This window comes from Tachypleus tridentatus, chromosome 13 (genome assembly GCF_004210375.1).
Source record: "Tachypleus tridentatus isolate NWPU-2018 chromosome 13, ASM421037v1, whole genome shotgun sequence".
NCBI lineage: Eukaryota > Metazoa > Arthropoda > Merostomata > Xiphosura > Limulidae > Tachypleus > Tachypleus tridentatus.
This window is the reverse complement of record NC_134837.1, coordinates 118,829,706-118,844,612: the sequence shown is the minus strand read 5'-3', so window position 1 is coordinate 118,844,612 and position 14,907 is coordinate 118,829,706.

The following is a 14,907-nucleotide window of genomic DNA, read 5'->3' as shown; positions in this document are numbered from 1 at the left end:
TGTACTCAATAAAGAGATATACTAACACCAATTTGTGTATGTTATTTGCTTTAGTTCAGCTAGAGCTAAACTTGCCTTACTTAACACTGTCAGTAAATAAACTTATGATGTTGTTCTACACTGTCAGTAAATAAACTTATGATGTTGTTCTACAACTTAGCTTTAGACCTTTTTAAAAACTTTGATGAACATTGAAAATATTGTTGTTCAAGATGTTTACTAAAACATATTGGCCTCCGCCTTTCGTTTGTTTGTTGGTTATTAAGTACAAAGCTACACAATGGGCTATCCGTGCTCTGCCCATCACGGGTATCAAAACTCGGTTTCTAGCAATGTGAGTCTGAATACATACCACTGTATCACTGGAGGACAGGAACAAAACGTAATTGAGCATTAGAAAACCATAACAGTTTCTCTGTAAATAAATGAACCGACGAGAGTATCAAAGAGTTATCTTTAATTACATGTTTATAAAAAGGGTACAAGTCATCATGTGACCTAAAGAATTCATTCGAGTCAAAGTCATAAACAAAATATGTAAATATAAAAAAAAACAGTCGTAGCGCCTGTCAAGTTTGTTTCAGTTGTGTAACTATGGATACATCTTCCTTCTTCAGATAGTACAAGTCACTCTTCCTACATCACACTTTGTTACTTCGGCTCAGTTTATAACGTTCAAGTTTGTGACTCTATCCACGCACATCACAAACAGCCCATCACAGACGCTGTTTTCTTGCAAAATGTAACAAAGTAAATGGATGTTGTACAGTCCATCTGCCCTTCTTATGCAGCTAATGATTACAAGATCCTCGTGTAATGTTTTATATCTATTTAGATATATGTATAATGCAGTTAGGTTTGCTTTAAATTTCATCCAAAGATATTTGAAAGCTATCTGCGCTAACCGTTTCTAATTTAATAGTGAAAGGCTTGAGAGAAAGCAGCTAGTTATCGTCACCCACCGCCAACTTTTGGGCTACTCTTTACCGGGACTGACCGTCACATTATAAGGCCCCCGCTGTTGGTGAAACGAATATTCGAACCCACCCTGACCACCTTGCCATTTCAGACCTATTTATATAATACGGGAAAGCACTGTTACAGAAACTAAACCTGGCATTAAAAAAAAAAAAAGGCCTGACATGACCAACTGGTTAAGGCACTCGACTCGTAATCCGAGGGTCGCGGGTTCGAATCCTCGTCACACCAAAAATGTTCGCCCTTTCAGCTGTGGGAGCGTTATAATGTGGTGGCCAATCCCACTATTCGTTGGTAAAAGAGTAGTCCAAGAGTTGGTGGTTGGTAGGGATGACTAGCTACTCCCCCCTATTCTTACGCAGCTAAATTAGGGACGGCTAGCGCAGACAGCCATTGTGTAATTTTCTGCGACATTCAAAACAAGACAAAACAAACAAAATTAAAAAAAAACAAAACAAAAACACTGACACGGTTTATTTCTCAGAACCTTCGAACAAATTTCCAACATACTTTGAGGTCTTGATATCGAAAGCGCACCGAAGTCTTAGATAAATGCAAATGCACTAAAACAGCATTCTCCTGACTGTAAAGTGATCACTGGTGGCTGAGAGGTGGGGCTGACCATTCAACGAGAGACGATAGAAACAGAAGACACGATAACCCAATAAAACATTTTATTGTGTGTGTTCTCGCTTTTGCTCACTTTTTACAAGCAGTTTATTCGTTTAAAACAGGTAAATATAATGTTTATTTCGCTATTAACTCCTGCAGTGATTTTACTGAGTTAATGGATGTTGGTATGTAAAGTCTGGAACACACTGGACTAATATACACCATAGCCTACCATATAATAAACTGGAACGTGAAAGAATGAAAGTCTTGATGTAGGCAACGCAAGAAGCTTTAAAACTCGACTAAAATAACGCAATTCAATAATAAAAATGTTACAGGGAGACTGAACCAACCAAGCCGAACAGATCAGTCGAAAGACGTTAAAACAAACCACTAGGAAGGAAAACTTTAGTCACTTAAAATATAGAATAGAACTTACAAGATATTTTGAATAAAACTTTCATGGAAGAGAAACGGTCGAAACAATCGAGTATCAGTATTTCTAATAACAAATCTTTGTTGTCCGTTTCTGGTACATTGAGGTTTCTGTTAAATAAAATACATTCAAACAAAACTTAAACCCCACGCTTCTGACCTAAAGCACTGATAATCAATACACGTTAAGACTCCTCTCTTGTATACTTAAAACATTATCTTCTGTACGTGTTTACGAGTATGAATATTCACTCTCACTCTGATCTATCACTTCAAAGTAAGGGACGCTGGAATTTAACAAATAGCTTTGCGCAAAATTCTACAAACATCCCTACGAACTACTAACATGACTCGGCATGGCCAGGTGGATGAGGCACTCGACTTGTAATCAGAGGGTAGCGGGTTCAAATCCCCGTCACACTAAACATGCTCGCCCTTTCAGCCGTGGGGGTGTTATAATGTAAGGATCAATCCCACTATTCGTTGGTAAAAAAAGTAGCCCAAGAGTTGGCGGTGGGTGTTGATGACTAGCTGCCTTCCCTCTAGTCTTACACTGCTAAATTAGGTTCGGCTGGCACAGACAGCCCTCGAGTAGCTTTGTGCGAAATTCAAATAACAAACAAATAAACAAATGAGTGTTCCAGAATATCTAATAACATTCTGTAGTTCAGGAATATTCGATGAAAATCATTTATATTAATTATGCTAAGGATTCCGACCAGGTTTATTTGGGTTTTAAATTCTGACCGGATATTATGTTAAATATTTTTAAAAAGTAAGGTTTACGTGTAATATTACAGTAATATTATTTATTATTAACACTACTACGTAACGCTCAAAATACGACTTGGAGAAAAGTAGGAAACAAAATTCATTTACAACATTCAGTCTTACGTTTATTTGTTTCTTATGCAAATATATATACATATATATATATATAACCAAATACTTTAAGTTTGACTAAATATATATATATAACCAAATACTTTAAGTTTGACTAAATATACATATATATAACCAAATACTTTAAGTTTGACTAAATATATATATATAACCAAATACTTTAAGTTTGTCTATATATATATATATATAACCAAATACTTTATGGTTGACTAAATATATATATATAACCAAATACTTTAAGTTTGACTAAATATATATATATAAAACCAAATACTTTAAGTTTGACTAAAACGCTATTATTTTATCTCATTTATTTCTTGCACGCATGCGCATCAGAACGTTTGCTGTTACATCTAAGTATAAGAATGTTTAGTTACGATCTAAATTAATTTTAATTAATAAAAAAAGTTTACTCTTTTCGAAAGTTTGCGTAATAAAATTAATTTACAATCAAAACATTTCTTGGTATTTCTTAAACGCTAATTCCGTCAATTGTTATTGTATTTGAAGCATGGTCGTCCTTTTACCACGTTCACGAGTTATTTACTTTTTTATAATGATGTTGACATTCGAATAGTTGTCATTCACGTGACTTTTTTTTCAATTGGTAAGTAACACGAAAACACTCGATGAATACACTTAAATATAGTATTTATTATTAAAACAAAAATCAAAATATTAACGTGATTTAATAGGTGGCGCTACTATTATTATATGAGTGTGGTATGAATTTGCCTTTAATGTGCCTGACTGTGAACTCGGTGATTTGTGGTTTGCGATCCATCGTTGTGAAAACACTCTCCTCACGTAATAAGAGTGGCAGTCAAATTCAGCTCTTCAATCACACTAGGGTAGCCCATTAGTCGAAGAGTTAAGCAAAACAAATTCTCTTCGCGTACCGAAGTTCGTATAGAAGTCAACAGTTGCCAGGAATTAACTTACAGAATTTGTCTTGGTAACTCTAGCCTTCAGAGTCCATTCTCAAGTGACAGAAAATAACAGAAAAGCCATAAATTCGATCTATATGTGTGTACTTCAGAGCTCGATCTGTATATGTGTTTACTTCAGAGACACACGAATATATACATAAACGAAAATTAAATATATTAAGACGAAAATTATTTCCTATGAAGAACAAAGGCTAGAATTTAAACATCATTTTTGCATGATTTTGAGACGAAGCGTTAATATTACTAATATTATAGCCTACCAATGGCCCCACGCCCCTAAAAACCGAGTTTCGATATCCGTGGTGGGCAGAGCACAGAGAGTCTATTTCTGTAGCTTCGTGTTTAATTCTAAACAAACTGGTACCATAACTGTTCTGACTAATATTCTAGTTTTTATTATGATTATTATTATTTTTACAACATTTCGATCAGTGAATTATCCAGTCACCGTCAAGTGCTATTTCAGACTTTTTTTCTTTGCTGTATGCGTCACAAGAGTTTCGAGAATTTAAATCATGTTAATTCCATAAAAATATTTCTGGCTGTGACGCGCGCGCACACACACACACACAAATAACTTACTATATATATACTAACTAAGCCAGTTTCTTTTTGTCACTTATTACTATTGAGCGCTATTATAAATGAAAAAAAATTATTAAAATGTTTAAATAATATACTGTTAAGTGCTATCTACAGTAAGCCCACTGCAGAATTGAACTAGCGTTATTATCTTTCAGGTTAACTGCTTTATCATCGGAGGGAAATTTGTTTTAGAAAAAAAAAGATTATGTAGGGAATTCATGCTCTGTTTCTTCTCTCTATATTTATATACACTGGTGGCCAAAATCTTAAGACCAATGAACATAAAGAAAAAATATGCATTTTGCGTCAATAAGTCAACCACTTATTTGAGTAGAGCTTCGAAAGATGAAAATAAGAAAAGGGAAAATAAAAATGAAATTAGCCTAAATACTAGCTGGTCTTAAGTTTAAGACCATACCAAAATGAAGTCCGTGAAACTACAACTGTCTCTTTCTGATAACTGTAAACAGCTTTCTCCTGCAGCCTGTTCTTGACTAGATGTCGTTATTTGAGTTGTCAATTCTCCAAGATACCTTCAAGATGTGCCTTAAGAACCATATCTGTTGCTTCAATTATCTTTTCCAAAATAAGGTGAATTCCGATGTAAGAACAACATGTAGATGAATATTCACAATGTAAATAAATTAAAAGATAAGACAAGGAAGTTGAAATAGAAAATGGAAATTGATTTTAAAATGTACACATACATGCATATAAATAAATGTACACATACATGCATATAAATAAATGTACACATACACAGATACATACATACACTGCTGGCCAAAATCTTAAGGCCAATGAACAAAAAGAAAAAATATGCATTTTGCGTTGTTAGACTCAACCACTTATTTGAGTAGAGCTTCGAAACATGAAAATAAGAAAAGGGAAAATAAAAATGAAATTAGCCTAAATACTAGCTGGTCTAAAGTTTAAGACCATACCAAAAAGAAGTCCTAAACAGGGTACGAAATGCCCAACAATAGGTCTCAGTAGTGAGTTGCACGGCCGTCATTGCGAATAACTGCAAACATTCGCTTTGGCATGGTCGATATAAGCGTTTGCAGAAAGCTGACTGGAATGTTATTCCAAGTGGTGAAAATGGCTTCACGAAGATCATGCACTGTTTGGAATTGACGTCCATTTCTGCAGACTTCCCTTGCCATCCACCCCCAAACATTTTTAATGGGGTTAAGTTCGGGCGAACACGCTGGATGGTCCAAAAGAATCACGTTATTCGCCATGAAAAAGTACTTTGCTCTGCGGGCATTGTGGATTGCATCGTTGTCCGGCTGAAAGATCCAGTCATTTCCACACAAGCGAAGGCCTTCAGTCATTAAGGATGGTCTCTCCAACATGCCAATGTAGCCAGCTGCTGTTTGACGTCCCTGTATAACCTGAAGCTCGATTGTTCCATGGAAGGAGAAAGCACCCCAGATCATGATGGAACCTCCTCCACTGTGTCGTGTAGAAAATGTCTCCTGTGGGATATCCTTATGGTGCCAGTAACGTTGGAAGTCATCTGGACTATCCAGGTTACATTTTTTTCTCATCAGAAAACTAAACCTTCTTTCACTTTTCAACATCCCATGTTTGGTACTTCTAAGCAAAGTTTAACCGAGCTGTTTCGTGGTGTGTTAGGAGTCGTGGCCTTTGAAGACGTTTATGGTTATTTAATGTCTTTCTCTCGTAGATGCCGTCTTATTGTTCTTGAGCTACATTCTGCGTTCGTAAGGGCCTTAATCTGGTTCGACGATCGGCTGGTGTCTTGCCGGACAACCCGTCGAATCCTCCTACTCAAAAACGGCGAAATTTTCTTTGGCCGAACACTTGAAATTCTCGTTCCGTATCCTTCAGAAATTTGCAACAGCAGTTTTACTAATCCCAAACTCACCAGCGATGGCACGTTGAGAGAGACCTTGCTTTTGCAGCTCGACAATTCTGTTGTGTTCAAACTGTGTTTTTAGCCTTTGCCATGTTTTTACCCAATGCAACACAGAAGATGTCAGTGGGAGATGTTGACAACGCTAATGCTTGAACACAAATGACTAAATTTCGTTACGTGTTTACCGATTAACGCTTCGTTTCAGTATGGTCTTAAACTTTTGACCAGCTAGTATTTAGGCTAATTTCACAGTGTTCACATTTTCCCTATTAAATGCTAAAAAAGTGTTTTTTTTATTTTCCATTTTCTTATTTTCATCTTTCGAAGCTCTACTCGAATAAGTGGTTGAGTCAAACAACGCAAAATGCATATTTTGGCTTTTTGTTCATTGGCCTTAAGATTTTGGCCAGCAGTGTATGTATGTATCTGTGTGTACATTTATATATATGTATGTATGTGTACATTTACATGTATATGTATGCATGCATGTGTACATTTTAAAATCAATTTCCATTTTCTATTTCAACTTCCTTGTCTTATCTTTTAATTTATTTACATTGTGAATATTCATCTACATGTTGTTCTTACATCGGAATTCACCTTATTTTTGGAAAAGAGAACTGAAGCAACAGATATGGTTCTTGAAGCACATCTTGAAGATATCTTGGAGATTTCACACCTCAAATAACGACATCTGGTTAAGAACAGGCTGCAGGAGAAAGCTGTTTACAGTTATCAGAAAGAGACAGTTGAAGTTTCACGGACGTGTTATAAAGAGAGAAAATGAATGTCTGGTCATGACTGGCAAGACTGAAGGAGGATGAGACCATGGAAGACAGAGGTTGGGAGTTCGACTCGTAATATGAGGGTCGCGGGTTCGAATCCCCGTCACACCAAGCATTTTCTCGCCATGGATGCGTTATAATGTGACGGCCAATTCAACTATTTGTTGTTAAAAGAGTAGCTCAAGAGTTGGCAGTGGGTGATGATGACTATCTTCCTTCCTTATAGTCTTACACTACTAAATTAAGGACGACTAGCGCAGATATCAGGTAGGTTTACGTGAAATTCAAAAACAAACAACAACAAACACACACATAGGTATGCAACATACTTCTAATTTATGCCATGATGTAAAATATAAGGACAACAAGGGACCTACTGGTCCATCTAGGCTATTTTCTCGTCTAAAAGAAGAAAAACAAAAGAAAGAAAGGAAACGCCGAGGCAACCCTTATCACTCAAATATTTATCAAGCCCCATAAATCCCCATAAATTAACTATACACGCACTACGTGAAGTCATCCTATTCCAGAGGCCAAACACCCTGTTAGAAAAACAAACCTGTCTTGAGATAACTGAAAATTACTCGCAGCATCACAAACGTTTTTATTTGTGTTTTACTGTCAAGTAACTAAACAAAGATGATAGGTTAACACTGTAAATTCTCTTTACAATCTTAAACAGTTCAATCAGATTCCCTCTAACTAAATTTCAAAAATGACACACAATATGAAAAAGTGTAGTTTGTTTTGAATTTCGCGCAATCCTACACCGACACTATCTGCATTAGCCTTAGGCAACTAGTCATCACTACTCATCGCCAGCTCTTGAGCTATTCTTTTGCTAACGAATAGTGAGATTAATTATAACATTATATAACGCCTACACGGCAGTAAGGGTGAGCAAGCTTGGTGTGACTTAGATTCGAACCATCGTCCCTCAGATAATATAACAAAGAATCAAAACTATACCACAAGCAAAATGAAAGAAAGGCATAAATGTACTAACCGAAATGTGTGGAAAAACAACCCTAAAATATAATTTTCCCGAAACCCAAGTGGAGGGATCACCTGTTTTAACCACTCAAACCACCATACAGAAGTGTGTTGTCTGTCAGTCAGTAGACACTAAAATAGCGTCACATAAGGGACGCTTAACGTTGCGATCTGTTCTGTTGTAACGTTAGGAAAACATACGTATGCCATATATCACGAAAAAGAATTAAGCTCTCTGTAGGCTACACCACAGCATGACATATGAGTGTGTGTGTTTTTCTTATAGCATTGACACATGGGGTTATCTACAGAGCCCACTGAGGGGAATCGAATCCCTGATTCCGTAGACTTACCGCTGTACTGGCGGGGGGCATGACATATGAACTTCAACACCAGAAATAAAAATACTTGTTAATCATAATTTTTGTTTTATTTACTATCGAAACAGAACACCTTCGGGGCACCCTGCAGAAGTACAGCTAGTGTATTGTTTGCTTTATTAGACAGCTGCGAAAACCGGAGCAAAAACTATAGCATGTTTGAATAAAACCGTCAGTGTAAAAGACGCACGTTGGTAACAGCATGTAGGTTTTGGTTTCGTTTTACGATGATGTTTGTCGATACGATATCATAGTTCGTTAATACGGACGTACTGAAAATGTAATTATCCTTCTAAAATATCACTGTTGTGTATATTGTAATACATTTTTGTACTCTCAGTCTAATTAAAAGTTGTTTCTGCTCACGTGTTATTTCGTTGCACGAATCAAACTCTAGTTCAAAGTATATTGTTACACCACATTCAGTCTCTGATATATTCCACGAGAATTTACTCTAGTTTTACATATTAGTTGGAAGGCTATACCTAGCCCTATTCTTCTGGATAAATTCGCTTTGGTTACGAGTGGTAAGTTTACACACTTACTACGCTAAAATCTGAGATTCAATTTCCCGCGAAGGAACACCTCATATAACCTTTACTCTAAAACAAACAACGACTCTTCGTTTTCAATTTTTTTTAATTACGAAACTGTTGGTTTTACTTCTGTTAACAGTGTATAGTCGCCTTTAGCTTTATTTTTTTGGTGTCGTTAATGTCACATAGTTAGTTCTACTTTGTAATCTGCGCATGCGTAGTGTACCAATGACACCTAGTGTCGAGCTTGGGAAGCATGGGAAAGTGTATGCTTCTAGTTTCTTTGCTGTAAAGTACAATAATGGACTACCTGAGCTTAACACACGTAACAAAACCAGAAATTAAGTTATAAGCCCATTTACTTACTACTGAGCCACACCCAGGGAGTGGGAGGCATGTGTATAGTGTATTTTAAATTTTGTGCAAAGCTACACGAGGACTATCTGCGTTAGTCGTCCCTAATTTAGCAGTGTAACACTAGAGGGAAGGCAGCTAGTCATCACTACCCATCCCAATTCCTGGATTATTCCTATACCAAGGAAGGGTGGGATTTATCGTTACATTATGACACTCCACAGTTGAAAATATGAACATTTTCAGTGACAGGGATTCGAACCCTCGACCCGCAGATTGCAAGTCTAACTACCAGATTATATCACCCAAGTGAGCAAACACAGTGGAAAACCAGACACCTACTTCAGAAAAGAAACACATTGTTAACTATTAACACACCTCTCAAGAATGTTACTCGGGGAATAACAGGAGCCATCCCCCCATAATATCTGAGGGATCCCTAATGTCAGTTTCTGTAAAAAAAAAAATTCTAATCAGTCAGGATTAACCCCAATACGAAAAATACACCATTGCAAGGGGACCTTATCTGAATTGGAGAGGCATGTGAGGTCAGCCTTCTTCCCCCATCCTACCCACGCTCACTTTCGAAACAGTTTAAAAACATGTTTTGGTAATGTTAACAAGAGACGTGCCCTGACGGGGACTTCAAACGTGCCATTTCTCTGTTGTTTTTTCAAAGTTTCGTTGCTGTTTTCTACACATCTCTCCGTATTTTGTTCTGTTTCAGTGTACTTGATACATATTAATACAGTATCTCATACGGAAGGTTTACGTAACACTGCTTTTAAAATCAGAACCCCCCATGTTGAAAACATCTCTCTTTTAATATTTCTCTTTTTCCATCAAGTTTATCTGATAAATTTAAAATAATCTTTCGACGGTTGTTGCGTAAATATAGATAGGTACTCAAAACACAACCAGACTGTTACATTACTACATTCGTCTATAAATTATAAATCAGTCAGGCCTATAGTATCCATTTAATTTTTTTTTAAATCCCAGACATTTTGATGATAATATAATACAAGATAGTCTAAAAGTGATATGTTGTCTGAGAAAACATTCTGCACTGATAACATAATGCAAAGACAACAACTAATGGCGAATAGAATAGGTCGATACAACATTGACCTGCAACAGAAAGAAAAATATTTATTATGCATCACTTATTTCACTTTCGGGCCGAGAGTACCGAGAGTATCTCTGGACATCGAAAAGACGTAACAGTTATTTTCCTTATGTTCGATTAGTAGGTCCTAATCTTCTATCAATCCGCTATGTATCTCAGGACATCAAAGAAGAGTATCAGTTATATTCTTAATAATCAATTAGTAGATCCTAGTCTTTTATCAACCAGCTATGTATCTCACGACATCGAAGAGAATTATCAGTTACTTCTTTTAATGATCGATTAGTAGATTCTAGCCTTCTATCAACCAGCTATGTATCTCAGGATATCGAAGAGAAATAACAGTTATTTTCCTAATTGTAGCTCAGAAGATCCTAGTCTTCTGTCAACCAGCTATGTATCTCAGGACATCGAAGAGAAGTAACAGTTATTTTCCTTATGTTCGATTAGTAGGTCCTAGTATTCTATCAACCAGCTATGTATCTCAGGACATCGCATGTGAAGTAACAGTTATTTTTCTAATGATCGATTAATAGAATCTAGTATTCTATCAACCAGCTATGTATCTCAGGATATCGAAGAGAAATGACAGTTATTCTGCTAATTGTAGCTCAGAAGATCCGAGTCTTCTATCAACCAGATATGTATCTCAGGACATCAAAGAAAAGAAACAGTTATTTTCCTAACGATTGATTAGTAGATTCTAGTCTTCTTCAATCAGCTATGTATCTCAGGACATCGCATGTGAAGTAACAGTTATTTTTCTAATGATCGATTAATAGAATCTAGTATTCTATCAACCAGCTATATATATTAGGACATCGAAAAGACGTAACAGTTATTTCTTAAAGATCGCTTACAAGATCCTAGTCTTCTATTAACAAGATATGTATCTCAGAACATCGTAGAGAAGTAACAGTTATTTTCCTTATGGTCGATTAGTAGATTCTAGTCTTCTATCAACCAGCCATGTATATCAGGACATCGAAAAGACATAACAGTTAGTTTCCTAATTGTAGCTCAGAAGATCATAGTTTTCTATCAACGAGATATGTATCTTAGGACATCAAAGAAAAGAAACTGTTATTATCCTAATGATTGATTAGTAGATTCTAGTCTTCTATCAACCAGCTATGTATCTCAGGACATCGAAGAGAAGTAACAGTTATTTTCCTTATGGTCAGTTAGTAGATTCCAGTCTTCTATCAACCAGCCATATATATCAATTCATCGAAAAGACGTAACAATTATTTCTTAATGATCGCTTAGAAAATCTAGTCTTCTATCAACAAGATATGTATCTCAGGACATCGAAGATAAGTAACAGTTATTTTCCTTATGATCGATTAGTAGATCCTAGTTTTTATCCATCAGAGTAAGGACAGATGACTTGTGTACTATTTGCATATGAAGTGAAATAGATAATTTATAAATTTCGAAAAAAAACTACCTATGAAGGGGCTACAATACAATAATCACACATGTCAAAATATTGTTAAAAGTTGTGATAAACATTTGATATAAATTTTCTAGTTTTACGAGTTGGGCTTAGTTCTGTCTAGCTTGATATATCCATCCAATTAGGTTTTCATTACTAGCCTACCATTATTAAGTTGTTCCTCCCCCCTCAGAGCTTGGCCTCTTTGGTTTTTAAATGTTTTTTCATTAAAATTTACAGAACTGCTGAAGTTTAAAATTATAGCTGCACCTAATGAACATACTTGTAATAAGACATAATAGGCCTAACACTATTGTCTTACAACAAGTATTATTAATTACTATCACTCTTCGTCACATTTACTGTACTACTATTGTCTAACCATTTTTTATTATATTATAGAATCTCCTATCTTACCTATTACTTTATCTTTTCAAATTATCTTAGTCTCAGTGATTTACAACATATCATGTTATCTGTAAAAAATTCATAATCATCGCTTACATTTTAGAATTTCGCATGAAGCTACTCGAGGGCTATCTGTGCTAGCCGTCCCTAATTTAGCAGTGTAAGACTAGAGGGAAGGCAGCTAGTCATCACCACCCACCGCCAACTCTTGGGCTACATTAAATGCTAAAAAGTATTTTATTTTTATTTTCCCTTTTCTTCTTTTCATCTTTCGAAGCTCTACTCAAATAAGTGGTTGAGTCAAACAACGCAAAATGCATATTTTTTCTTTATGTTCATTGGCCTTAAGATTTTGGCCAGCAGTGTATATAATTATATATATTGTGTAGATAATTATATACATATATATATATAATTATCTATTATTTAAATAATTTCAGCCACCAGGCTTGTTATACTAAATATAATAATGCACTTAACAAAATAATTACTGTTTTCTTTTGTCTTGGGCTGGACATGGCATAATGGTTAGTGCGCCGAGCTACAGAACAAAATGTCTAAGGTTCGATCCGTGATGCTACCAAACACAGTCTGAGATATGAAGTGTTATACCAGTTACTCTTAAAAATGTGTTAAAATTAACCATGTTGGGGCAGATGTCAACAATGTTAAATTAGGATGGCCAAGGTTCAGTCTCAGGGTTTCTCACGTGGCTGATTAGCAGCTTCTCCGTTGCGTAATGTACCGTTTGGGTTGGTAAAATACTAAAACTAATACCCCTCTATCCAGTCGCATTAAAACTGGGTAAAATGTTATTCCCAAAGTTCAAATCTCATTCTTCGATCTCAGGTACATGTATGACGTATGTAAATGTTGGTCTAGTTGAAAGCCACTGACTACCAAACTGCTGTAGCTGAAAATAATGATGTAAAAATTAAAGAAATTGTAATAGGCCTAATTTGCAATTTGGGCTATCTCGCTTCTATAGTCATTTACGGTGCTAACTACTAAGTCACGCCAATATAACTCCCGAAATGAACTTTCCTCAACACTGTAAAGTAGTGGTTGGATAAATTCTGCATCATAGAGTTCTTAGAGTCATGTGATCGTAAACATACATATTACTGGAGGTCTCGTTTGGTTTTTGAATTTAGCCGTCCTTAATTTACCAGTGCAAGACTAGAGGGAAGGCAGTTAGTCATCACCACGCAGCGCCAACTCTTGGTCTGCTCTTTTACCAACGAACAGTGGGATTGACCGTAACATTATACTGTTTGGTGTGACGGAGATTCGAACCCGCGACCCTCAAATTACGAGTTGAGTGCCTTAACCACTTATCACTTTTGAGAGGGATAAAATTTCCCAAATTTAATTCTTAGATGATTTATCACAAGACTCTCTTCATCTCTGTTAATGTTGTACATTGTTCAAACTATATAGACATCATCGATTTCAGCTGTGTTCGCTGCCCTATATTACCATCCCCAGACAGGTTTTAATATATTCAAATAATTCATCCTGTGATTACAACATATATATGTCCAAAACAACACACTTACTTTTTAGCTGTTCCTCACACGAAGGTGACACTTGAAGAATGTTACTATGGATACCGTATACAACAGATTGTGATTTCCAGGATTGATCTCCTTAGTAACCTAGCCCCTAACGACGAAAACCCGCTTGTTATGTGTTTCTCTTCTTTGAGAACACCACTCGAAGTTATCTAAGCGTCATGTTTCATTTGAACCTTGCAATAATAGAAATGAAGCGCGTAATGGTTCGTTTCTGGTGATTTTGTCTCAGTTCTCAAATTTTCCAAAGCGACTTCGTCCTGACGTAAAAGAATTGCCAAGGCAACGATAACTAAACTCGTCTCTTTACAATCAACAAGACCAAAGCTGTGCCTCGTCCATCGAATTGAAGTGCTATAAGTCTCCAAGTTTACCCTCAATAATAATAACACTTTCAGGGCATAATGGCTTATTTTTTCTTTGATAATTTGAATACTAATTTGAACCTAGAAAAAGATACCACAAACCGGTAGGGCCACCAATATTTAATTAAAGGTCCTGTAGCTATATAGTAACAATGCCATGTTTGTTTTTCGACGTATTAATGTAAAGCATTAAGTTTCTAGTTTTGTTATTATTATTTTAGTTCTGATCTGTCACACTAAAAAATGAACAAAAAAACACGATAAAAACCAAAGTGTTACAACTGATGGACCTGTAGGCAAAGGCAAGGCCTATAGTTAGATTACATTTTATTAACGACCCGGCATGGCCAGGTGGGTTAAGGCGTGCGACTCGTAATCTGAGGATCGCGGGTTCACATCCCCATCGCACCAAACACGCTCGCCTTTTCAGCCGTGGGGGCACTATAATGTGACGGTCAATCCTATTATGCCTTGGTAAATTAGGGACGGCTAGCGCAGATAGTCCTCGAGTAGCATTGTGCGAAATTCAAAAACCAATATTTGATTAAAAAATATTATTAATTATTTTGATTTGTAGATAAATATTCAACAAACGTC